Source organism: Lepidochelys kempii, chromosome 18, assembly GCF_965140285.1.
Source record: "Lepidochelys kempii isolate rLepKem1 chromosome 18, rLepKem1.hap1, whole genome shotgun sequence".
Taxonomy (NCBI): Eukaryota; Metazoa; Chordata; order Testudines; family Cheloniidae; genus Lepidochelys; species Lepidochelys kempii.
This window is the reverse complement of record NC_136397.1, coordinates 4980420-5007281: the sequence shown is the minus strand read 5'-3', so window position 1 is coordinate 5007281 and position 26862 is coordinate 4980420. Positions and strand designations below refer to the sequence as shown.

Below are 26862 nucleotides of genomic sequence, written 5' to 3'. Positions count from 1 at the left end.
AAGAGAACAGGGCAACTATTGAGTGATCCATCCCCTGTTGTATCCCTGAATATCTTGGCTAATAGCCATTGATGGACCCATCCTCTGTGAACTTCTCTCATTCTTTTTTGAACCCAGTTATACTTTTGACCTTCACCACATCCACTGGCGATGAATTTCACAGGTCGACTGTGTGTTGTGTGAAGAAGTACGTCTTTATGTTTGTTTTAAACCTGCTGCCTCTTAATTTTATAGAGTGACCCCTAGCCTTTGTGTTATGTGAAGGGGTAAATAACACTTCTCTATTCACTTTCTCCGCACCAGTCTCCATCATATCCCCACTCAGTGGTTTCTTTTCTAAACTGAACAGTCCCAGTCTTTTTAATCTCTCCTCATATGGAAGCTGTTCCACACCCCTAATCATTTTCATAGCCCTTCTCTGTACCTTTTCCAATTTTAATATATCTTTTTAGAGATAGGGTGGCCAGAACTGCATGCAGTATTCCAGGTGTGTGCATACCATGACTTTATATTAGTAGCATTTGAAGTAGAATGTGGCACTTCTTTCTTCACAGAGGGCTGGTCACCTCCTCCCCATGCTGTGCTGCCCAGTGCAGTAGTCTGGGAGCTGACCTTGTTCGTGAAGACAGACGCAAAAAAAGCATTGCATACATTAGCTTTTTCCACATCCTCTGTCACTAGGTTGCCTCCCTCATTCAGTAAGGGGCCCACACTTTCCTTGACTTTCTTCTTGTTGCCAACATACCTGAAGAAACCCTTCTTGTTACTCTTAACATCTCTTGCTAGCTGCAACTCCAAGTGTGATTTGGCCTTCCTGATTTCACTCCTGCATGCCCGAGCAATATTCTTATACTCATCCCTGGTCATTTGTCCAATTTTCCACTTCTTGTAAGCTTCTTTTTTGTATTTAAGATCAGCAAGGATTTCACTGTTAAGCCAAGCTGGTCACCTGCCATATTTACTATTCTTTCTACACATCGGGATGGTTTGTCCCTGTAACCTCAATAAGGATTCTTTAAAATACAGCCAGCTCTCCTGGACTCCTTTCCCCCTCATGTTATTCTCCCAGGGGATCTTGCCCATCAGTTCCCTGAGGGAGTCAAAGTCTGCTTTTCTGAAGTCCAGGGTCCATATTCTGCTGCTTTCCTTTCTTCCTTGGGTCAGGATCCTCAACTTGACCATCTCATGGTCACTGCCTCCTAGGTTCCCATCCAGTTTTGCTTCCCCTACTAATTCCCCTACTTTTGCTTCCCCTACTAATTCTTCCCGGTTTGTGAGCAGCAGGTCAAGAAGATCTCTGCCCCTAGTTGGTTCCTCCAGCACTTGCACCAGGAAATTGTCCCCTACATTTTCCAAAAACTTCCTGGATTGTCTGTGCACCGCTGTATTGCTCTTCCAGCAGATATCAGGGTGATTACGTAGTCGATATTTCTAACATCAGATACAGAAATTATACATGCATACAGATTGGATAATCATATTCAGTAACTCATAACCTTTCCAATGATATCTCACATGACCCATTTTGCATTAAACATATCTTAGTTTTGCCATATTCATATCATAACCATATTTCTATGAAGAATATGGGGTAAAATGTCAGAATCCCTTTGTAACTCTTTGCAGTAAGCTTTCGGCTTAATTATCTGGATTAATTTAGTATTGTCTATAAACTTTGCCATCTCACAGTTTACTCCTTTTCCCAGACCATTTATGAATATGTTAAACAGCACTGATCCCAGTACTGCTCTTTGGGGGACCCTGCTATTTACCTCCTTCCTTTGTGAAAAGTGGCTGCTTATTCCTACCTTTTGTTTCCTGTCTTTTAACCAGTTATTGATCCACGAGAGGACCTTCCCTCTTCTCCCATGACTGCTTAAGCAAATTAAGAGCCTTTGGTGCTGGACCATGTCAAAGGCTTTCTGAAAGTTCAAGTACACTATATCCACTGGATCACCCTTGTCCACATGCAACCTAGGGTTGCCAGGTGTCCAGTTTTTGACTGGAACACCCGGTCGAAAAGGGACTCTGATGGCTCTGGTCAGCACTGCCACCTATCTGCCCCTCCACCTAGGAGCTGGAGGGACATGTCACTGCTTCCCTGGAGCCGCCTGAGGTCAGTGCCACCCCGAACCCCCTCCTGCACTCCAGCCCCCTACCCCAGCCCTGAGACCCCTCCCACACTCTGAACACCTCAGCCCCAGCCTGGAGCCCACTCCCGCACCCCAAACCCCTCATCTCCGGCCCAACCCCAGAGCCTGCACTCCCAGATGGAGCCCTCACCCCCTACCGCACCCCAACCCTCTGCCCCAGACCAGTGAAAATGAGCTAGTAAGAGAGGGTGGGGGAGAGTGAACGATGCGGGGGGGGGAATGGAGTGAATGGGGACGGGGCCTTGGAGAAGGGGTGGGACCTCTGTTAAGGGGTGGGCCAAGGATATTTGGGTTTTCTGCAGTTATAAAGTTGACAACCCTAATGCAACTGTCAAAGAATCTGACTAGATTGGGGAGGCATGATTTTTCTTTACAAAAGCCATGTTGACTCTTCCCCAACTTATCATGTTCATCTATGTGTCTGATGATTCTGGTCTTTACAATTATTTCAACCAATTTGTCTGATACTGAAGTTAGGCTTAACAGCCTGTAATTGCCAGGATCACCTCCGAAACCTTTTTTAAAAATCAGCATCACATTAGCTATCCTCCAGTCATCTGGTACAGAGGCTGATCTAAGCAATAGGTTACACACCACAGTTAGTAGTATTGAAAATTCATATTGGAGTTCCTTCAGCACTCTTGGGTGAATACCATCTGGTCCTGGTGATTGTTTACTGTTTAATTTATCAATTTGTTCAAAAACCTTCATAAGTGACACCTCAATCTGGGACAGATCCTCAGACCTGTCACCTAAAAAGAATGGCTCAGGTGCAGGAATCTCCCTCACATCCTCTTCAATGAAGACTTATGAAAAGAATGCATGTAGCTTGTCTTCCCTGAGTGTTCCTTTCGCAACTTGATCAACCAGTGGCCACACTGACTGTTTGGAGGCTTTCAGCTTCTGATGTAGTTAAATATTTGCTGTTAATTTTGGAGCTTTTGCTAGTTAGTCTTCAACTTATTTTTTTGGCCTGCCTAATTATACTACTACACGTGCCTTGCCAGTTTATGCGCCTTTCTATTTTCCTCAGTAGGATTTGACTTCCAATTTGTGAAGGATGCCTTTTTATTTCTAACCACCTCTTTAACTGTTTAGTCATGGTGGCTTTTTTTGTCCTTTTACTATTATTATTTATTATTAATTAATTATTATTACTGTGGCTATACCTTTAGTTTGAGCCTCTATTATGGTGTTTTTAGCTTCCGTGCAGCTTGCAGACATTTCACTCTTGTGACTGTTCCTCTCAATTTCCATTGAACTAGCCTCCTCACTTTTTTAGAGTTCCCCTTTTTGAAGTTAAATGCTAATGTGGTGGGTTTATTTGGTATTTTCCCCCCTACAAGGATTTAACATGTCATTACATTATAGTTGCTATTACTGGGCAGTTCCACTTTAGTCATTTCTGGGACCAGATCCTGTGCGCCTCTGAGGACTGAATCAAGAATTGCCTCTCCCCTCATGGGTTCCAGAATGAGCTTCTCTGAGAAGCAGTCATTAGACCAGGCCATGTCACTTCAGGTGATGTGAGGACAAGCAGCTGAGAACCTATGGACTGGAGATTCCTGCAGCAGTTGCACCAAGCAATGGCATGTGACACTCCTAGGATACCTGCCTGCAGGGGATAGGGTGCAACTCTATGCCCAAGGGTTTCTGCACAGTGCGCCAGTTCAGGAAGCCCACTTGAAGCACAAGGATTCAGAAAAATAAATCAGAGCCACAACAAACAAAGCTGTCCTGTGGGAAATCCTTTGGTCAAGTGTTTCAAATGAGGGTCGCTAGGTTGAGTCCTTATTTGTTTAACTAGTTAAAGGGCCTGATTCTCCACGGTGCTAAGCACCACCGCTCCCATTGGCTGTGGCAGGTGCTCAGCACTTCTGAAAGTCAGGACTCTTTGAGTTCAAGCACCTGAATATGGATGTTGGTGCTTATTTTAGGTGCCCATGATTGAAAAGCTTGTCCACAAACCTTGGTCTGGAAATGTCCCAAGTGTAGGCTCTCTGCTGAGATTTCTGTCAAATTCATCTCTCGTTGCATTTATAAATCTTGATTTTGGCCAGGACAGACATGTCATAGGAAGAACACTTGGGGTCTCGTGTCTGATCCTGCCTGAACCCAGAAGCTTAAAATAATGAAGAGCTTTAGAATTACACGTTTATCTCCCCCTTTTAAACCTGAACATCTGCTCAGGTTTAGGGCTCACTGAAGTTCCAACTTGGAAAAATTCAGACAGGTTCTCACTAAAACAACCCCAAAACCCTTTGTAAAGTTTGTGTAAGTGGATGTAGTGCTGGGGAAAGATGCTCAACTTCACCTGTGTTGAAAGGCTATCACTATCAAGCAATTGATTTTTGAATAGTCATCAGAGACAGACACAGAAATCACCACATTCCAGAAATGCAGCTACCTTTCGGGAATGTAGCAGATACTTCAGAACACAAGGCAGGCAGTGAAGAATCCTGTGTCCAGCTGAAGCTACAGGGAGAAGTTAATTACCCAAGTTGGAATTTGGCCAAAATGCTGGACTAACACTCCTTTTATGAAAACTACCCCAGTATTGAATGGACACATATTTCAGGACTGCAGGTTCATATCTGGTCTGTAAGACAGCACCTCCAAAGCACCATGCCGGGGCATTGATTTTATTCTGACATGGAGGGAAGAGTGCCTCCTACGGAACCACCTATGCACCTGCCTTGGAGATCTCCCATACAGATACTGCCCCAGCCCTGCCCAACCCAACCCAACCCCTGCTTCTATTGTTCTGTTAAGTGTGCCAGCTGCCATCAGTCTCCTCCCACCTTCTGCAGTGAAGGCTAGAAAAAGCTGCCCAGGTGCCTTAATTCATTGTGTTCCAGGAACAGCCTCAGTGCAGGGAAGCACAGAATTCTAGCATTAACCATTTCACTACAGATGGCAGAGAAGCTCAGGATCTGTGTCTGTGATTCCTTCGTAAGCCTGACTGCAGAAGACAAGTAGCTGCTTGCAGATGTTTGGGGTCATTTCCCTACAGCATCCTCACTGGTAAATCCTCTTGCATGCCAACATTTTTAACCCCTTGCCCACCGCTCCATTGCTGGAGCACTATTGCTACTCTGGTTGGAAATCAGGCTGTGACTATTAGCCATTCCTGCTGGCCAGCCAAGATCTCTATGAGGTGGAGTAGTGTAAGCTGAGTCCCTATGTCCTTCTGCCTCTGGGTGACTTTCCCTCTAGCCTCTTTGCAGATCAGAATCTAGCAGACTCCAGGCCAGGGTCACAGCCCATTTCATAGAATGAGTGACCTTTAGAAATTTAGGGTCAGGGCTGCTGACAGCATTGATGCATGGAACTTATCCCCTCTCACCGACATTCCTGTCTCCCTTTATCCCAGTCTGGGGGAAATCAGAAGGGATATGCACTAGTTACAGCTATAGATACAATTGCCACACTGCCATGGAGATGAGTTACTGTCATAGATGTAATTATCATATTGGCATAGGGATGGGTTACTGCCACAAAACATGTTGCTCCATTGTCTTTACTAGGGGGTGAGGTTCAATAAACTTCAAAAGAAACGTTTAGGAAGTTTCCACTTTTGCTTGCTTTGTGGAATCTTAAGAATACTTAGATAAGTTCGATGTACAGTATTCAAGTCGGCAAGGCCTGATGCAATTCATCCTAGAGTACTTAAGATGAAGCAATCTCTGAACCTTTAGAAATTATCTACAAGAACTTATGGAGAACAGGTGAGGTCCCAGAGGTCTGGAGAAGGGCAAACATAACCATCTTTAAAAATTATAGACTAATCAGCCTAACTTTGATGCCCAGAAAGACACAAGAACAAATTATTAATCAGTTTATAGGCATCCAGAGGAAAATAGGGTGATAGGTAATAGCCAGCATGGATTTGTCAAGAACAGATCATGCCATCCCAATCTAATCTCCTTCTTTGACATGGTTACTGGTGTAGTGGATGGGGAGAAGCAGAAGATGTGATAGATTTTGATTTTAGTAAGGCTTTGACATGGTCCCACATGACATTCTCATATGCAAACTAAGGAAATATGGTCTAGCTGAAATTACTACAAAGTGGGTGCCCAGCAAACCCATACCCAAACAATACTTAATGATTTGTTGTCAAACTGGAAGGACGCATCTAGTGGGGCTCTGCAGGTGCCTGTCATGTACTATTCAATATTTTCATTAGTAACTCAAACTATGGAGCACAGAGCATGCTTATCCAATTTGTGAGTGATGACACCAAGCTGAGAGGAGTTGTAAGCACTTCGGAGGGCAGGATCAGAATTCAAAACGATCTTGATAAATTGGAGAATTTGTCTAAAATCAATAAGATGAAATTCAATAGAGACAAATGCAAAAATCAAATGCACAAATAAAAAATGGGGAATAACTGAGTAGGCAGATGTACTGCAGAAACTAATTTGGGTTGTGGTTCTCCCGGGGAGAGGTGGACAGGGCAGAGCTATGCTGTAAGAAGCTTGGGCCAGGAATGAAAAACATCAGTATCATACCTAGAAACTCCTCATTTAAAACGTCAGATATGTAAGTAGGTCAGGAAATGTCTAGGAAGACGAGATTAGGTTTATTGCTTTTATTTCATTATGGCTTGTGGACAACTCTGTGCTAACCCCAGGTGCTTTTGTTTTGCTTGCAACCTTTAAGCTGGAAACTCAGGCTATTGCTAGGTTTTTTCATACCTGGCCCAAGCTTCTTACAGCATAGCTCTGCCCTGTCTGCCTCTCCCCGGGAGAACAACAACAGACAGACAAAGGGGAAGTGTTTTTCTCAATTTTAAAAAGTTCTAGCCTTCCCACTGGCTCTTTTGGCCAGGTGCCCACTCGCTTCCTTTTACCTATCCATAACAGTGAGACTTTTAACCCTTTACAGGTAAAGCAAGTAGAGAAAAGAGGGATTTTATAGCTAACTAGCTGGCTGGGTGTCCATAAAAGGGAGCTACCCCCTCACCTTAATTTATCACAAGAGTGAAACTCCTGTCAAACATACTGCATGGAGTTAGAAAAGAAATCCGAATGTATCTGTCACTTTTCGTAAAGTCAAAACCTACAAGAGGAAACAGGAAAATAAAAGGGTGTTATACAGAAAATGTATCTCTGAAACTAACTCCTAGAGACTGATAGTGCTATCAACAACTAATACTGTGCACTTCTCATGGACCTTAAAGCCAAAAGGACCATCATGATCATCTACTCTGATCTCCTGCACACTGCAGGCCACAGAACCTCACCCACCCACTGCTGTAACAGACCCTAACCCCTGGCTGAGTTACTGAAGTCTTCAAATCATGATGTAAAGATTTCAAGTTACAGAGAATTCACCACTTACTCTAGTTTAAACCTGCAAGTGACCCATAGCCCCTCTGCAAAGAAAGGCAACCCCCCCCCCCCCCGGTCTCTGCCAATCTGACCTGGGGGGAAATTCCTTGCTGATCGCAAATATGGTGATCAATTGGACTCTGAGCGTTTTGGCAAGACCCAACAGCCAGACACCTGGGAAAGCATATTCGGTAGTAACTCAGAGTCTCCCCATCTAGTGACCCATCACCAGCCACTGGAGATATTTGCTCCTAGCAGTCACAAATCGGCGACATGCCATTGTAGGCAGTTTCATTGTACCATCCCCCCTAATAAGCTTATCAAATTCAGTCTTGAAGCCAGTTAGGTTTTTTGCCCCCATTGGAAGACTGTTCCAGAACTTCACTCCTCTGATGGTTAGAAACCTTTAGACAACTATTACTGTAGACTTCTACAACCCCTTGCATCCTGCGATCTAAAGGCACTTTGCAAAGGTAGTACAGATTATCAGCTTTTTGCATATGGGGAAACTGAAACACTGAGACAGGAAATGATTTATCCAAGATCACAGAGAGAACAAATGGGTATTGTTAACAGAACCTAGGTTAACTGACTTTGAGTCCCGTGCTCTGACCATCAGACCTTGCCCTTAGGTACAAAACAAAATTTAAGAGATATTTAGTTGGGTCATTCCCTTTGAGATCTTCCCTAGAAACTCCATGGAGTGTGCAGCTTGTGGCAACCCTATTGTCTGGCTGCTCCTTCTAGCTAGCACCAGGGCTGGGATTTCAATTACCAAACCAGTTCCATATGTAGGTTCTGCCCCATATGTATCTTAACTGTAGTCTAAGGTAGTTTCCTTCTGCTGGGAATCAAGCATTTTCTTTTCTTTGTGGGCTCTCCCCTGACCATTTATTCTTTGGACAAATAATATTAAACCTCCCAGCTCAGCCTCAAACACAGGATTTATTGCCCAGAAAAAGAATTGCAACAGAAACGAGTGCGTGTGGCACCCTGGAAGACTCTTACTTTGCCCCATCTCAGTTAAGTCCTAGTGTCTCCCCCACAGTCTTTGCTGCCTTTTCCGATGCAGATCACCTCCACCCCTATGAGCACACCTCCACACATCCAGCTGTTCTGTTTGCTGCTACGATAGTCATTCCCCTTGCTCCAAACTGTAGAGCTGAATTAGCTCAATCTAGGCACTCAGCATGATGGATGTACCCTTTATTCTGTGTTAGCCAAGGACCCTCTCTGGGGGGGATCTTACTCTGGGGTTAATTAACGTTTAACATTATTGTACAGCCTAGAAGCCAACCAGAACTGGGGCCCAATGTGCTAGGAGCAGTACTAACACAAAGCAAATGATGGTCCCTGCCCCAAAGAGCTTACAGGCTAAGACACAAGACTTAACAGCTGTACAATAAACTGAGGGAGTGTCACAGGATCCATTCTCCCCTAGGGAGCCTCCTCCTGGCTGCTCTGTGGATTAGCTCCTTCCAGGTCCACCTCTCTCGGAGCCTTTGTCCTCTGGCCACATCACTAGAGTCCTCCCCTTCTGGGGTACCAAAATCCCACTGGACAACTGTCCTAGGCAGTCTGGTGCTCTACTACTGGGCAGTGGCACAGACCAAAGTGGCTGGTAGGGGAACCCTCTACTCCAAGTTCCAGTTTAATCAGTTTTAACCTCTAAACAGCAGCCAAGGTCTGAACTGTCACTAACTTTGCTGCTATTTCCCTGAGCCTTTTCCTGCATCCTTTCCCCATAGGCAGCTAGTTAAGCTGGTTTCCTTCTCTAATGCCCAGAGAGTAGCTACAGACTCCTTCACTATAGTGCCTATCTGCTACCCACTTCCTGGCTTTATACTAGCCCTGCTTTTTCCTTCTCAGCTGGCTCCATCACTCAGGGGTTACTTAGGCCACCTAATTCCCCTCAGCTGTGGCCTATCCAGTTAATGAGCCCCTTCTCAGCTCCATTAACCCCTTCTAGGCTAGTGTGGGGTGAACACCCCATCACAGGAACTCAGGGCAGCAAAGATAGCAGGCCATGAACACTTCTTAGCCAGTCAGGAGCAGTGATGCCTGTCCGATGGAACTGGTTAACACACAAATACACACACACATTTTTTCCAGTGATTGTTTAAAATTTTTCATGGGAAGATTTCTAAACGATTTGAAGTTTTAATTTTGATTCAGTTTTTAAAAACTGAAAAATGTTTGGAATTTCAATTTCCTCCCCTTGTTTCCTTTTCTGTCACTGAGTGAAATCAAATGAACAATGTCTGAGGGTTGCAGGGAGGAGGGGGGAGTCCATTATTTCCTCTTTCCTTTCTTCCTTCACTCTGCATTTTTGCAAAATTCCCTCAAATTTTGAAGAGTTACCCCATGGGAGACTGGTGACATTTCATGTTTTCTTTTGCTGCTCTGTAATATTTCCAAAGTTGGAGAAGTTTTGAAAAGTTACAGAGTGGAAAAAGGAAAGATGAAAAAGTGAAGGAAAAAACCAACCAGACATGGGTACAATTCATTTTATTTCATTTGGTGGCAAATAACGGGGAGAAAAGAGGGAAAATGAACATTTGAAATTTAAGAAAAATATTTGAAAATTGAAACAAAATCGTTTCAATTTGAAACAAAACTACAATGTTTGTGTTGTCTCATTTTGAAAGGTTTCAGAGTAGCAGCCGTGTTAGTCTGTATCCGCAAAAAGAACAGGAGGACTTGTGAGGTGCCCTTAGAGACTAACCAATTTATTTGAGCATAAGCTTTCGTGAGCTACAGCTCACTTCATCGGATGCATCCAGTGGAAAATACAGTAGGGACACCATCATAGGGCCTAATCATATCAGCCACACTATCAGAGGCTCGTTCACATGCACATCTGCCAATGTGATATACGCCATCATGTGCCAGCAATGCCCCTCTGCCATGTACATTGGCCAAACTGGACAGTCTCTACCTAAAAGAATAAATGGACACAAATCAGATGTCAAGAATTATAACATTCAAAAACCAGTTGGAGAACACGTCAGTCTCTCTGGTCACTTGATTACAGACCTAAAAGTCGCAATATTACAACAAAAAAACTTCAAAAACAGACTCCAACGAGAGACTGCTGAATTGGAATTAATTTGCAAACTGGATACAATTAACTTAGGCTTGAATAAAGACTGGGAGTGGATGTGTCATTACACAAAGTAGAACTATTTCCCCATGTTTATTTTCCCCCCTACTGTTCCTCACATGTTCTTGTCAACTGCTGGAAATGGCCTGTCTTGATTATCACTGCAAAAGGTTGTTTTGTTTTTTTTTCTCTCCTGCTGGTAATAGCTCACCTTAACTGATCACTCTCACTATAGTGTGTGTGATAACACCATTGTTTCATGATCTCTGTATATATATATATCTCTCTCTATATATATACATCTTCCTACTGTATTTTCCACTGCATGCATCTGATGAAGTAGGCTGTAGCCCACGAAAGCTTATGCTCAAATAAATTTGTTAGTCTCTAAGGTGCCACAAGTCCTCCTGTTCTCATTTTGAAGTTTCCCATTGAAATATTGAAGAATATAGTAAAAAAAAACATTTTCCCATGTGTAGCGGGGCAGTTACCCCACTCCTGAGAGAAAGGGCCAGGCTGATTGGGGAAGCAGCCACAGCTGGGGCCATGCCCCAAGCAGGCCACAGCTGGCCCTGTTATAAGGGCTCAGGGAGGAGCTGGGTCAGTCTCTCTCTAGCTGTGGAGAGAGAAGGACTTAGCTCCCTGGGAGAAAAGGGTACCTGAAGCAGGGCTGGGCTGGGCTGGAGAAAGGCTAGAGGAGCTGGGGAACTCCAGCCTGGCAATGGCCTATGCAGGTACTGGGACTGGGGGTACAGCCCAGAGATAAGCAAAGGCAGCTGTTCCAACCTCCTTGCCAGTGCTAAGTAGCCATGACAGACTGCAGTTTGCCCCAATGAGTGGGGGTTAGATGATGACTAGCAGTAGCCAGTGAGGCAATGTGGGTGAGAGGGTTGGGGATTCCCCTGGGAGGGGAGACCCAGAGTGGGGGTAATGTGGAGGGCAGAACCCCAGGGTAAGGGGCACAGGGGTCTGGGAGGGACATGGGGGCCTGAGGCAAGCGTGGCAGAGGGCACTCTGGAGGCTGAAGAGCTAATTCCCAAGACAACCAGCAGGAGGTGCTACACTGGTGAGGCTTCACTTTGCTACACCATGAAAAAAATACTTTTGATGAAACCCCAGTTTTTAGCAGGACCATTTTTCAGTCACAACATTCTGACCAGCTCTGCTTTTCTGAGCTGCTCTCAGGTTGCACATTCATAGAATCACGGGGTTGGAAGGGACCTCAGGAGGTCATCTAGTCCAACCCCCTGCTCAAAGCAGGACCAATCCCCAACTTTTGCCCCAGATCCCAAATGGCCCCCTCAAGGATTGAACTCACAACCCTGGGTTTAGCAGGCCAATGCTCAAACCACTGAGCTATCTCTCACCCCCCCGTCTGCATGACAGAAGAGACAAGTTTGGAGGAGGGACTTGGAAGAGGACAGGATGGGGGCTTCATGGGTTTTGCCTGGAAGCTTTCCCTGTGGGTTAGGTGCAGCCTGGGTGACGGTGTGAAGGAGGTTGTGAGAGAAGTGGATGGTGGCACAAAGGCAGGAGTCACCTTTGTGATGAGATAACAGCTGGGGTGAGCAGGGTGGGTGAAGCTGGGACAGTAAAGCCAAGAATTCTGTGACTGATGCAGTAGCGGAGGGGGTGACAATGGTGTTTTTATGATTTTCTTGTATTTATGGACAGGCTGGACACTGCATAGACACCTGGAGAGATGGTCCCTGCCCCGAACAGCTTACATCCTACCCAGACAAGAAACACACAAAGGATGAGGGAGAGGAGACAGAAGAGAAGCCATCAGGGGAATGGGTGGAACATGGCTTGTTAATTCCATTTTTATCCCCAACTGCCCCCCAATGAGCCATTCTGAGCTATTTTTACTCTAAGTGACACCCAGCTGCCTTTTCCGCATTCCTGTCCTCAGTGCACCCCCTCCTCATTGCTAACTGCGGGTAACAGCACCCTGCCAAGATCTCTCACCCTCCCGGGGTTTTCTATTCAGGGCACACTGGGTGTTTATTCTGTCCAGTAAAACTCTGAGAGAACTAGTTTGGGCATTATCAGTGAGGGTTAGAGGGGAATGAATTGACCCTAGTTTCTCTGTTATGTCCATGAATTGCTGAGTCCCATTTGTCCATCAGGACAGGTGTTGGTTGTGGTGTTCAATATTCTGTTTGCACCACACTGTACTGCCTGAATCACTGATAATCACATTTGTCCTAACCCCTCGTCTGCTTGGATGTGTTTTTAGTCTTGGCTGCATTGTTTGTTCCATAAACCAACTCCAGTCTAGCTCTGATAACATCTGCTCAAGGTTTTCAGCCACTGTGTGTCTCTGAGACCAGCCACAGCAGGACCTCCCAGCCCTGCTTCACCTTATGTTCCTCTGCCATGTCTTCCTGCCACAGCTGCCTCAACTTCTCTGTTGCTGTCTGGGGCGGGGGGAAGGAGAGCTCTTATGCTCTTGCTGGTCTTTCCTGCTTCATCTCTAACATCTGGCAATTGCTATGAAGTGACATGAGAGGGCACTGGCCTGCTAGGCTTGTCCACTCTATCCTGCAGCTGCAAGGAAATGCTTTGCAACTGATTTGCTAATGTCAGTGAAAGAATGGGGTGCAAACCACAGGCAAACAGCACGACTCACTCTGCGATAGCCCAGAGAGCTCCAAATGAGCTGGTGTTAGGGCCAGAACTTGAGGGGTATCCACAGGAGAACTCTGTCACTGGAACTCCAGGGGATGTGACACTAGCATTAAAGGGACAGGCACTGTAAATGGGATCGCACATCCTGGGGACGCTCCCAAGGCCTCAGGGGCTCTGCTCAGCAGCCGGAAGAGAGGTCTTGGTCAGCCCAGCATGTTGCTCATCCCCATGCCCCATACAGAACCCAAAGCACAAACACAGGATGAGGGTTATTTATTGCAAACACCTGGGGCCAGATCCCCTGACAACTCAGCGCCAGAGTTTCAAGGGCTCAGCAACCACAGTTTGCCAAAAGTGCTCATTCCCCAGCAGGTCCTCTGGTGACATTAGTGGCCAAATTCTCAAGGCAGCTCAGCACGCAATGTGCATACAATGTGCTGAGCTCTCTGAAAATCTGTGGGCCTGGGAAATCCCAGTAATTACATTTCTAGGATTGCAAAACAAGCCCAAGAACTCAGCCCACCAGCTCAGCCCAAGCCCATAGACATGGTGTATGTCAGAAAAACCTGCCGGGATTCAGTTTGCAAAGGAACCCACCGTTTCAATTCAGAAGCCCTGCATTTACTAGAGCGACCGCTAGTCTAGAAGGCTCCTCATGATAGAGTTGGGTTTAACCAGGGTTTAACCAGCCTCTTGGGGCTGTTTGGGACAGTACAGCCTCATGGCCTGATGGACAAAGAGACAGGGATCCCCTCTGACGGATGGCATATGACTGCAATGCGTTTGCAGTTGACTGAACAGCAGCAAGTACAATTAGCTGGTCTCAGTCTAATAACCTGTGAATAATAGACAATGCATCAGAAAAGGCTAGTCCAACCCTCACACTGGGGCTGTGAGTGACATACCAGTGGTCACTTATCATTCCCCTTCCTGCAGAGTCCTGCTGGCCCTGGGATCCTGATTCCTACAGTCACTGTGCTTATCATTCAGCAAGCGAGCCCAGTGGGCGCGGGCCCAGCCCCTCCAAGTGCATGCCCAGTGAGAACACCATGTGAGCCCAAACTTCCTGGGAGGGCAGCTAGTGGGGAGTGTCGGGTGGGAGACGGAGACACTAGCAAGCTGGAGGGGGAGCCAGGGAGCTGGGGGGTTAAACGTTGTTTAGTCCCGAATATTGTCCACAGCCTCATGTGGGAGATGATAAAAGGTTCTTCTAAAACAGGAAGCTGGTGTTATCGCCCTGTGTTGATAATGGGGAAGGAGGCAGCAGCCACGGCTCTGCCAGCCTGGGAAAGGAGGGAAGAACAAGGCCACATTGCCAGCTGGAAACCCAGCCTAAGGGACTGAGAACGCAGCAGCTCAGGGATGGAGGGGGCAGCAGGCTGTCTGGCCTCCCAGAAGCATTGCTCACAGCATCCTGGGCATTGGCAATAGGCCATTCACTCGCTCGCCATGGACAGTGAGGAGGTCTCGTCCATCCTCCAGGGATGGGCGAGGGGCATTTGTTGGTGGGGGAGGGAGACCAGCAGAGCAATGTTAAGGATGGGGAGAGCTGTGATCTTCCCCATCAGCCTCACTCATGGAGGCAGCATGCTTGGGAACCTGTCTCTCTCCATCCCCCACACATACCTTTAATGCCCCATCGCCCAGCCATACACGCAGGGGAACCTCCAGAAGCAGCCGCCTGCTCCAAAGGAAAGAGACAGTGGAGCAGCTCGGCCCATGGATTAGGGCGCCGAATAACGCTTTGAAGCAAACACCACCTGCTAGGCCGGGGATGCAAACCCCACATAGCCAGGCCAAATGTGCCAACGTGACTCCATTCCTGCACACTCACAAGCTGTGCGACTGACCCAGCCAGGCACGGAAGCAGGCACCAGCATCGGCCCGTGGGGAGCAGCTCTAGCTCTGGCAGACCCTCGTCGGCAGCGCTCAGAGGCCACTGAGCAATTTTTTGGGCCCAGTTATCAAAGCCAGTTATGGCCTCACAGCCTGGTCACTCACAATGGTGGACCCTTGGGCCAGGCTGCTTGGCGTCTCCCGCCTGCCCACAACCTCGCTTCTCCCACCTTCCTTCAGTGTCCCTGTCTGCTCCTCCTTTTCCCTTGCCAGTGCCATCCTCCTCCCCCAGCCACCGCTCTCTGACCCCTTCCCTGGGCACAAAAAGGCCTCTGGGCCCCCAAAGTGCTGCCCCGCCTTTACTGATGGCACTGTGGAAGGCAGGCTCTTTGCTCCCCTTCCACAGGGCCCCAGAGTGCACGGCTCCCTGCTGGGGAAGGGAGCTCTGCCTGGGGATTCCCTGGAGGGCTGGTGGCACCTCTGCTCTCCTTCCTTCCCCGGCTCAGCGAGCTTTGGCCAGGGAACAGTTCATTACACTTTAACGCTCACTGGGGTGCTGATCCGGGGGGGAGAGGGGAGGCCAAGCTGCCCAGTCGCTGATTCTCCTCCCCGCTGAGGCCGCCTGCCTGGTGCAGAGCCGAGTCGAGCAGAATCCAGAGGCTCCCCTCACTAGCTCTGCAGCCCGCTCCTCTGGGCTGAAGGCCGCTCTGCCCATGCCCAGAGGCACCGGCTCCCTCACCAGCCAGAGCCACCCCTCACCCCAGGAGGGCCTGGAAGGCTCCCTGAGCTCAGGGACACAGCTGGCGAGTTGTGGGGCTTTTTCTGCTGAGAGTCCAAGCTGGAGGAGCTGACTCAGCAGAAATGTCAGGGCACCTGGCTGGCTCCCTCCTGGCTGCTATCAGCTAACGGGAACAGTGTGAAGCCATGAGACGTCCCTTCCCACACTGTTCCCAGGGGAAGCACAGGTGCAGGTTTATCCTGGAGATAACACTCCCTGCTGCCTGCTACACTGCTCCCCTCCGTGCAGACACCCCCCTGCAGCGCTCAGCACATTGGCAGGGCTCTCCACCACCAGGCACCCCTGCTCTTCACACCCCCGTCCTTCACCGTCAGGCTGCACAGCACTTGTACGCTCCCTGTTCCAGGGCTGATCACTGCGTGCCCCCACCAGCACCCCTTGCTGCCCCCCCCCCCCCCCCCCCGCTCACACTGCAGAGAGTGCAGGCCAGGCACAGGCAGAGCAGGAACATCACCGTGCACCCATCACCGTGCACCAGGAGGGCCAGCTCTTGGACCCACTGTGGTTGCTTTGGGCTGTTCCCTCCTTGCAATGCAGCTGCATGTGGCATAGCCTGTGGACTACCCCCTCCCAGATGATGGGGGGGTTGGGGAGGGGGCTGCATCATCACCATTGCCATCTTCCCTCAATCCCTGCCCCACATGCAGCACAGACAGGCCCCAGGATACAGCTCCACATTTGGGGTGCATGGAGCAGCTCCTGGGAAGAGAAGGGGGGGCCTTACCTCCCAGAGGGCATAGGAGGGTGGAAGCTGACACGTCTCGGCCCCAAGATGTGCTACCGCAGGTGTACTCCCAGAGGCTGCTTCCCTGCCGAGTCATGCACCAGAATGAAGACGATCCATGGAGCTCAGAGACTTTGGGTCCAATCCTGCCAGGTGGTCAGTGCCCTCAGCTTCCACTGACTGCAGTGAGAGTCCAGACTCTCAGCACCTCTCAGGATCGGGGTCTGAATGAACTGGGAATGGGATTCACTATGCAGGATCACTTGGGGTAGCCTGCTTACACTGGACCCCTGCCTCATTCACTGCTCAGGAAGGCATTGCTCCAGCTGTGGGGCAGATTTGTGTAGTGAGAGAGGCTGCTGACTGGAGGGTCCCTGCCTCGTTTGCTGCAGCAATTGGAAGGTGTACAGTGAACGAGACAGGGGATTGCAGGAAGAGAAAGGGATGCTTCATAATGAAGGCAGTTGAATGCTGCCCTGGAGAATTGGATTCTATCACTCCTCTGGCACTGAGTTCCTGTGTCATGCTGGGGAAGTCACCCCGGTGTTGTCACAGGTGGTTACTAATTGGGTGTTCCTCATTTCCTGGGTGTCCAACGTGAGAGCAGAGCACTCATAGGTCCAAATAAAGTAAATGGGCTTTGACCATATTAAATGCTATCTAGTGCTAAGTAAGGTTCTAAGGGCCTCAAATTGGGCACCCCAAATTTGTGTAAACTTTAATCCTTAAACTCTCTGTGCCCTGTAAAATGGGGATAATGCCCTTTCATTTCACCGGGGTGTTCTGAAAATAAATTCATTCATGTCTGTGATGCACTCAGACACTCCAGTGCTGAGCGCCATAGAAAAGTCCCTGAGGAAATGATTAATCCTATCTTCAGAACAGGGTTTGGATGGGTGCAGTAAATAAGGCCTGGGGCCACTAACTGAACAACAAGGAAAAACAAAATATCGCAAAGCTGCTCATTAAGTGAACCCCATCCGTCCTGTGCACAGAATGAAGCAGAGTCCTGTGGAAACAATAGCATGTGATCATGGAATTAAAGTCTGTATCATAGTTAGGGCCATACCAAATTCACAATCCATTTTGGTCAATTTCACGATCATAGGATTTTAAACATCATTAATTTCATGATTTCAGCTACTTAAATCTGAACTGTCACGGTGTTGTACTTGTCGGGCTTCTGACCCAAAAAGGAGTTGTGGGGCAGTTGCCAGGTTATTGTAGGGGGGCTGCTGCCCTTCTGCCCTGCTGCAGGCGGTGGTGCTGCCTTCAGAGCTGGTCAGGAGCCCAGCTCTGCAGGCAGAGCCGCCGCCAGCAGCAGGGCAGAAGTGAGGCTGGCATGGCACGGTATCACCACCCTTCCTTCTGCGCTGCTGCCTGCAGAGCTGGGCCCTCAGCCAGCAGCCGCCGCTCTCCGGCCGCCCAGCTCTGCAGGCAGCAACACAGAAGTGAGGGTGGCAGAGTCTGGTGTTGCCACCCTTACTTCGGCACTGCTGCTGGCAGGGCACCACCTTCAGAGCTGGGAGCCCGGCCAACAGCCGCCACTTTCTAGACCCCAGCTCTGAAGGCAGCGGAGAAGTAAGGGTGGCAATACTGCGACCCCCTAAAATAACCTTGTGACTCCCCTGCAACTCCCTTTTCGTCAGGACCCCCAGTTTGAGAAACGGTGGTCTCCCCCATGAAATGTGAATAGTATACGGTAAAAGCACACAAAAGACAAAATTTCACGGGGGGAGACAAGATTTCACGGTCCATGACACGTTTTTCATGGCCATGAATTTGATAGGGCCCTAACATAACGCAGCCGCACCAGGGAGCCAAATGAAGGTTGCACAAGCAGCCTTAATTCTGACATTTCCTAATTTCTGAGGACTTGAATTTGCAACCTTAGTAATATTCTCTGAAGATAATTTTTGTATGTGTATTTTGTATTTCTATCACACTCTCCACCGAGAGGCCCCATGGTGCAAGGTGCTGTACATACGCATACTAAGAGACAGACCCTGCCCCAGAGGCTCCCTTAGAAAAAATGCATAGATTTCAAAGCTAGAAGGCACCATTCTGACCATCCAGTCTGACCTGCATAGCCCAGGCCAGAGACACTCCTCCAGTGACCCCTGCATCCAGCCCAGATCTGCTGGTCGAGCTGGAAAGACTCCAAGGGCAGGAGAATCCCCTGGTGACTTGTTCCGATGGACAATCACCTTCGCTGTTGAAAAGCTGTGCCTCATTTCCAGCCTGAATGGAATCCCACCCAGGACCTCAGGTCACCCCGGTCCTAGCATTCCCGTATCGTAGCGATTTCTGTCCCCCACCTCAACTCGGATGCGCCCGTAAGCGCCTCTCTCCTCCCCAAGCAGCCCAGCCAGGCCAGGGCAGAGGTCAAACTCCTGCACTTGTGCTGTGGCTCCTGCCCACCTCAGCATCCCGGCTAGCCCCAGGTCGTTCAGCTGAAATCTCCACCCCACCGGGTGCAGCTCTCCTCCCCGGCACTGGCAGGTCCCTTCTCCTGCCTTCCCAGCATGTGCAGTGCTAACCCGAGGGACACTCCCAGCCCCTCACACTGGCACCCCAGACAGTCTAGGTGCCAGCAGCTCAGGTCCTGGATGGTTGAAGGGGGCTCATTCCCGCAGCTCTTCCCATGTGGAGCTGGACCAGTCCTGACTGTGCTGCCTTCTCAGTCATGCACCGAGACTCGTTAGCTTTCTGGACACAGCCATTGCGGAGGCTACAATAGCTCCTATGACTTCTCCTCTCTTCACTTCTCGCCCTCAGCACCACTACCAAGATACCTCCCAGGCCTGGCTCTTCCCTAACTCCCTCTGAGCCCCTGTGAGATCTGAGAGCCCTGCACCATGTTCCCACAGCCCACTCCAACCCAGCTGTCTGTCTATCTCTACAGCTGTACCTCCGCCCCTCCAGTCCTGCCCACCCAGCCTCTCAGCACATCCTGGATGATTAATCCAGCCCTGTGCAGTCTCTCTCCCACTCCCATCCCAGACCCCCACCCTGTGGGGCCAGAGAGAGCAGCCTGGCTCCCTGGGCTCTTAGAAAGTGCCTGTCCCGGGAGATAAGAGAGCCACGTGCCCCATGGTGACAGGGAGGGGCCCCGCCTGACTGTGCTTTATCCCAAACCAAACAAGCTGGCCTGCTCCAGGAGCTATAAATAGTGGATGAGGCAGCACTGGGCTCTGGGAGGGTCTGGGAAGGGGAGTGGGCCTGGTATCAGGCTTCCTGGTGAGCCACAGCCCCGCTGAATCTTCTGTGACTCCCATGGCAATGTTCACCACCTTCCTAAAGAGGAAGCAACTGATGAGTGTCACTGTGGAGTGTGGGAGGGGAGCAGAGAGCCAGGCTGGGCTGGAGAAGATGGGTGGGAAACTGCTGGCCAGAGCTGGAATGTTGTTGCCTCTAATTCTCCTATTAAAAAGGTCGTAGAACAGTTTTTAAACTAAGGGCTGGGGGAAAGCTAACAGGTGCGGAGGAGCATGTGGTTTAGACAGAAACATCCCTTAGGGGAGGATCTATTAATAGAGAATCTCTTTGTCCCAGTGAGGACGAGTGGATGGAAAATGATAAAATACAGGCAGGGTCTGATCAGAAAAAGTCAAATAAAAAAGAGTCCCATTCACTTACATTGTGTAATGGCAGACAGCTAAAAGGAGACAAGTTTTTAAAGAGCTTATATACCAATGCTAGAAGTCTAAATAATAAAATGGGTGAACTAGGGTGCCTAGTATTAAATGAGGATATTGATATAATAGGCATCACAGAAACTTGGTGGAATGAGGATAATCAGTGGGATACAGTAATACCAGGATACAAAATATATCAGAAAGACAGAACAGGTCGTGCTGGTGAGGGAGTGGCACTATATGTGAAAGAAAGCATAGAATCAAATGAAATAAAAATCGTACATGAATCAAACTGTACCATAGAATCTCTATGGATAGAAATTCCATGCTCGAATCATAAGAATATAGTGGTAGGGATATATTACTGACCACCTGACCAGGATGGTGATAGTGACTGTGAAATGCTCAGGGAGATTAGAGAGGCTATTAAAATAAAAAACTCAATAATAATAATGGGAGATTTCAATTATCCCCATATTGACTCGGTACATGTCACCTTAGGATGGGATGCAGAGATAAAGTTTCTTGACACCTTCAATGACTGCTTCTTGGAGCAGCTGGTCCTGGAACCCACGAGAGGAGAGGCAATTCTTGATTTAGTCCTAAGTGGAACACAGGAGCTGGATCGCTTGGTAATAGTGACCATAATATAATTAAATTTAATATCCCTGTGGCAGGTAAAACACCACAGCGGCCCAACACTGTGGCATTTAATTTCAGAAAGGAGAACTACACAGAAATGAGGAGATTAGTTAAACAGAAATTAAAGGGTCCAGCGCCAAACGTGAAATCTCTGCAAGCTGTATGGAAAATTTTTAAAGACACCATAATAGAGGCTCAACTTAAATGTACACCCCAATTAAAAAACATAGTAAGAGAACCAAAAAAGAGCCACCTTGGCTAAACAACAAAGTAAAAGAAGCAGTGAGAGGCAAAAAGGCATCCTTTAAAAAGTGGAAGTTAAATCCTAGTGAGGAAAATAGAAAGGAGCATAAACACTGGCAAATGAAGTGTAAAAATATAACTAGGAAGGCCAAAAAAGAATCTGAGGAACAGTTAGCCAAAGACTCAAAAAGTAATAGCAAATTTTTTTTAAAGTACCTCAGAAGCAGGAAGCCTGCTAAACAACCAGTGGGGCCACTGGATGATTGAGATGCTAAAGGAGCGCTCAAGGACGATAAGGCCATTGCAGAGAAACTAAATGAATTCTTTGCATTGGTCTTCACAGCTGAGGATGTGAGGGAGATTCCCAAACCTGAGCCATTCTTTTTAGATGACAGATCTGAGGAACTGTCCCAGATTGAGGTGTCATTAGAGGAGGTTTTGGAACAAATTAATAAATTAAACAGCAATAAGTCACCAGGACCAGATGGGTCTCAGAGTAACAGCCGTGTTAGTCTGTATTCGCAAAAAGAAAAGGAGTACTTGTGGCACCTTAGAGACTAACCAATTTATTTGAGCATGAGCTTTCGTGAGCTACAGCTCACTTCATCGGATGCATACTGTGGAAAATACAGAAGATGTTTTTATACACACAGACCATGAAAAAATGGGTGTTTATCACTACAAAAGGTTTTCTTTCCCCTCACCACACTCTCCTGCTGGTAATAGCTTATCTAAAGTGATCACTCTCCTTACAATGTGTATGATAATCAAGGTGGGCCATTTCCAGCACAAATCCAGGTTTTCTCCCCACCCCCACCCCCGGTTATATCATGTTGCCTCTATATAAATCCATGGTACGCCCAAATATTGAATACTGTGCGCAGATGTGGTCACCCCATCTCAAAAAAGATATATTGGAATTGGAGAAAAGGGCAACAAAAATTATTAGGGGTATGGAACGGCTTCCATATAAGGAGAGATTAATAAGACTGGGACTTTTTAGTTTGGAAAAGAGACGGCTAAGGAGAGATATGATTGAGGTCTATAAAATCATGACTGGTGTAGAGAAAGTAGATAAGGAAGTGTTGGTTATTACTTCTCATAACACAAGAATTAGGGGTCACCAAATGAAATTAATAGGCCGCAGGTTTAAAAAAAATAAAAAGTATTTCTTCACACAACGCACAGTCAACCTGTGGAACTCCTTACCAGAGGATGTTGTGAAGGCCAAGACCATAACAGGGTTCAAAAAAGAACTAGATAAATTCATGGAGGATGGGTCCATCAATGGCTATTAGCCAGGATGGGCAGGGATGGTGTCCCTAGCCTCTGTTTGCCAGAAGCTAGGAATGAGCGACAGGGGATGGATCACTTGATGATTACCTGTTCTGATCATTCCCTCTGGGGCACCTGGCATTGGCCACTGTCGGCAGACAGGATACTGGGCTAGATGGATCCTTGGTCTGACCCAGTAGGGCCAATCTTATGTTCTTATGTTCCTAGTGTCGGGGCATCACTCTATTGTAAGGTCTCCCCATCAGGCCTCCAGTGGTCAGACCCTTTGCAGAGGAAGCTCCCACAGCAAGCCCAGAGATGGGGAGTGGGGTGGAGGGGCAGGCCAGGGACGCTGCTCAGCTCAGCCCATGTGCACATGGCTTGGGGCTGAGAGCAGCCAGTACTATAGTCTGTCTTCTTGCCCTGCAATGCTCCCTTCCCCGACCAGGGCCACAGTGAACAGGATCCAGCATACAAAGCTGGGAAACCCAAGAATGGAGGGAGAGGCGCTACAAACGCAGTGTTGTTGCCATATCACATTACACATCTAGATCTACCGCCCTCCGTGTCCTTGCAGATCTTTCACTCTGCTTTCCCCACAGACTAGCTGAGCCTCCCTAGGTACGCCAGCTGCATTTCTTCAGGCTGGACTTCAACTCGCTGCATTTCTAACACCTGTCGGTCCCCCTGTTCTCTCTGGTCTCATTGGTGTTTGCAACCCCTCCCAATCAGCAACCTCAAGAGTTGGAGTTAATGAGTGGTTTACTCCCTCTTCCAGCTCATTAGGAAGTTTACGAATAAGAGCAGACATAAACCAGCCCCTACTGCACCCCCTTACCACTCTCCCAACTCCAGAGATTGGCGAGCATCATTACTCTCTGGTAAGGTAATATTCAATCCATACAATAGTGCTGAGAGCCAGGGAATTGGAATTAGTTTTTGAGTAAGATTTTGTGAGACACTGGACCCATTGTTTTCATTATTAACTCCCGGGAGGTGCCTTGTACCGTATTCCCCTGGGATGCTCACTCTGTCACGTTGCTCTGGCATGACTGGTGCTTTATAAGCTCGTGCTGCTGTTGCTCCCTTCTCTCTATCGCCTGCTTTAACTGTAGATATTTGCACCATTATCTTGCTGGAATCAGGGATTACATGCATGGGACAGTGATTGCCAGGATCCCTCTTCTTCCCTTTTTGAAGGTCAGCACTGCGTTCAGACAGGCCTCCCCTCCACCAGGACTGTCCCAAAGAATTGTCAGTTGTTCCATCACCTCGGACACTCACAGGGCCTGTGCCATCCAATTCGCACCTCTCCACCTTTCCCCAGGATCCCCTTAATGTTAAAACCCACAGGTGCCTTTACAAGGTCTTCGTTACTCGCTGCATTCTCACCTCTGGGTGTTATCTTTCTGGTTAAATAGAATTGTCTGTGTCAGTCATTTCACCCCCTTCCCTTCTCCTTTGGCCTCCTTCTCCTGGGGGTTTCTGATTGTTAAAGGCCTCCCTAACCCTTGGCAGCACAAGCTCAAACAGTGTGTTGGCTGCCCTTCCCTTCCCCCCTGTTCTGAGTGTTGCTCTTGGGTTGCCTGGTCTTTCTATATACAGGACAGGCTGTTTTGCCCTCAGCGGAGACACCCATAAGCCAACATTGGCTGCATTTTGCACCTTCGGCTCTTCTTTTCCAAAAGAGCAGAAGCCTGTTGTGACTTGGGCAGAGTGGCCGTCTGGAGAGGACTGTTACTGGGGCCTGATACGTTACTCCTGCCGGCCTTGGACCTCAGTTTCCCAATCTAGACAAGGAGGAGAATGTTGCTCATCTCCCTGGTAAGGGAAGCACTTTGAGGTCTTTAGATGGAAAACACTAGGCAGTACTGACCAAGTGACTCCCCTGGGGTCATGGGTGAGGTCACACCATGAGGGTGGCCATGTGGGATCCACACCACCTTCCTCAGAGGGGATCCATTGTGGTCAGTGGGGTCACAAGGCTGCGTGTAATGGAGGCTGATATTAAAAATAACACCTGTACACAAACGAGGCCTGCCCTGTCCACAGGGAATAATACAGGCTGCCCAGACTTGCATCTCCAGGAGTCTAGCACGTGTGCAAGGGATGGGAGGAGCTAGTAGCTGACTCCTCAGCTCCCTGGACTCCAGCTCTGGCTCCATGGCCCAGTGCAAGGAGCAGGCCCTGTAAATCAGCGTCTCCCCCTGCTGGGGAAAGCTGGCTGCAGCAAAATGGCGACTCCGGAAAATGCCCCTTTGCCCAGCTGTTGCATCGCAGCCTCCACGAGGTCCTGAATGGGGCAGCTCACAGCTCGCCGAGCCGTTGTGTCAGGCTGCCTGCAGAGTCCGGCAGGCGATGCTGCAGTTTGTTTTCCCACAACCACGTGGCCAGGAATGTTATTAAGTGTCTTTGATGGCAGCTGAGATACTGAAGCACAATTCTGCAGCCAGGAGTGACTGGTGGTGTTGCTGGGAGAGGCACTGCTGCCACCCACCACCTCATTGCCAAGAGTTCCCCAGGAGAGCCTATGGCCAGCCCCTTGGCATGTCCCTAGCAGGTCCCCCACTCGGTGGAGCTCAGCTGCAGCACAGCTGGGATTGCTGGTTCTCAGCTCAGATTGCTCCTGGGAGTGGGCTGCGCTCTCAGACATGGCGACTGGAGGAGAAAGGAGAGTCCTAACATTTTAACAAGAGTGTCAGGCTTCATCAGGGAGCTTTACACTGAGCCCCAGTCAGTGAGAGGCTGGGCTTCCCTGCCAGCTCTGTGCACCCGCTCCCTCATCAGCCCTGCTCTCGGCAGTTAGCAAAGGTGATAAATTATCAACCAAGAGCAAAGCTGCAAAGCCAGGCCAAACCACAGCCCTGCAGCGAAACCTCCCAGCATTAACCCGATTAACTCTCCTCCAACCCACCCCACGGCGCTGCACAAGAAGACCTCCGGATGGATTTGCCTTGGACACACGCTCCAGTTCCAGAAGTACCTGGGCAATATTCACCCAGCCCCCAATCCCAAGAGCCTTTTATCAGTGAGAAGGATAAAAACCCACCCAAGAAAAAGCTCATGAGGAACAAAAGTTCACTCCAGAAGGATTTACAGAAGCAACTCCCCTCCCAGCTACTGAGCCCATGAGGCACAGACCTTCCCCCACCCAGGGGATACAGACGATACAGAGCCCAGAGCTGGAGGGGCAGAAACCTGCCATGGCCCTCAGGGAGAAGGGCCCAAACCCCACACAGTACCCCAAGAGAGGGGCACAGAGCACACAGGATACCCTGGCAGAGATCTGATAGACCTGACTTGCAGTTCAGCCATCTCGTCCCCTGGGAATCCTTGGTACACTTCCCACCATTAAGTGTGCGCCCGTCCATTGCGGCAAGAAAGCTGTCACTCTCCAGCAGCCCACTCCCGAGCCCCAGGGAAAGCACTCTGGGCCCGGTGAGCTGATCCCCATCCACCGTTTTCCAGCAGTCGCACGCATCCAGCCCAGGAGGGGAACTGATCCCATGTGAGTGAGGTCACCCGTCAGTGACAAGGAGGGTGGGATGGACACAGTCCACAGGTCGCCTCTGGGCAGAGGTTTGTTCGGATGGAAATGGGCTTAATAATTGTCAATCCTGAGCTCACAGTAAAATATCAGTGATGCTGGGCTGGAATCCAGCGGGAATCACTCCCTGCCAAGCTCCAGTCTTCCCAACCCCCGCCGCAGCTCAGTGAAAGCTGAGCTCCTGCCTTCTCTGCCCCCCCCCCCGGTATGGCTCCCCCACCTCCCCTGACCCTCGCGTTTGAGCCGTGGCTTCAGGCCATGTCCCTCCCTCTCCTCATCTCTGCACATTGATGCTCCTGCGCGTTCCTGCCGGGTCTGTCCTACAGCATCTCCCTGCCAGCCCCCTCCCCTCTCTCCACCACCAAAGCCTACAGCACCCCTGGCCTCCTCTTGAAATGCCCTGACGCTTGCCCCCTTTCTGCCCCTCCCTTCAGAGTGCAATTGCCCCTTAGCCACTGGCTCCAACCCTGCCCAGATCTCCTCACCCTCTGCACCAGGTGGAAGCTCCTTGCCCTTTACTCCCCACAAATTGCATGGCTTCCTGCTCCCTTCCTCGCCTGCCCCACTCCTGCCTTCTTAGCACAGCCCCCTCTGCATGGGTAGTAACCCTCCCTGGCCTGGCCTGCCCTGCCACCCCCACCACCTTCAAATCCCTCCTCCAAAGTCACTTCAGTCACTCCCCTCCCCACACATGCACACACACATACAGGGAAGCATCAGCAAAGCAAGGACTTAACAAGCCTTGGAGCCAGAGCCAAACAAATGAACACAAAAGCCATGGAACTAGCAGGACTCTGGCTAAACTGCAGCCTCACACCTTTTGTGTCCTACTGCCCTCCATCACTGACCTGCCCCAGCACCATGTCGGTTGTAAGATAAACTCTTCGGGCTAGGGCCCTGTTTTCTTGCACAAATCTGGAGCTGCACCGATGCCT

At 49.0% G+C, this 26862-nt stretch overlaps 1 long non-coding RNA gene across 1 annotated transcript; it reads right to left on the bottom strand.

Annotated features, from left to right (window-relative positions):
* Positions 1 to 5924: 5924 nt before the first annotated feature.
* LOC140900191 (uncharacterized) lies at positions 5925 to 25875 on the bottom strand. Its single transcript, XR_012155591.2, has 4 exons — positions 25676 to 25875; positions 10342 to 10427; positions 7122 to 7217; positions 5925 to 6473 (listed from the first exon to the last, which is right to left on the bottom strand). It is a non-coding gene; the product is annotated as an uncharacterized LOC140900191 (long non-coding RNA).
* Between the last annotated feature and the right edge of the window lie 987 nt (positions 25876 to 26862).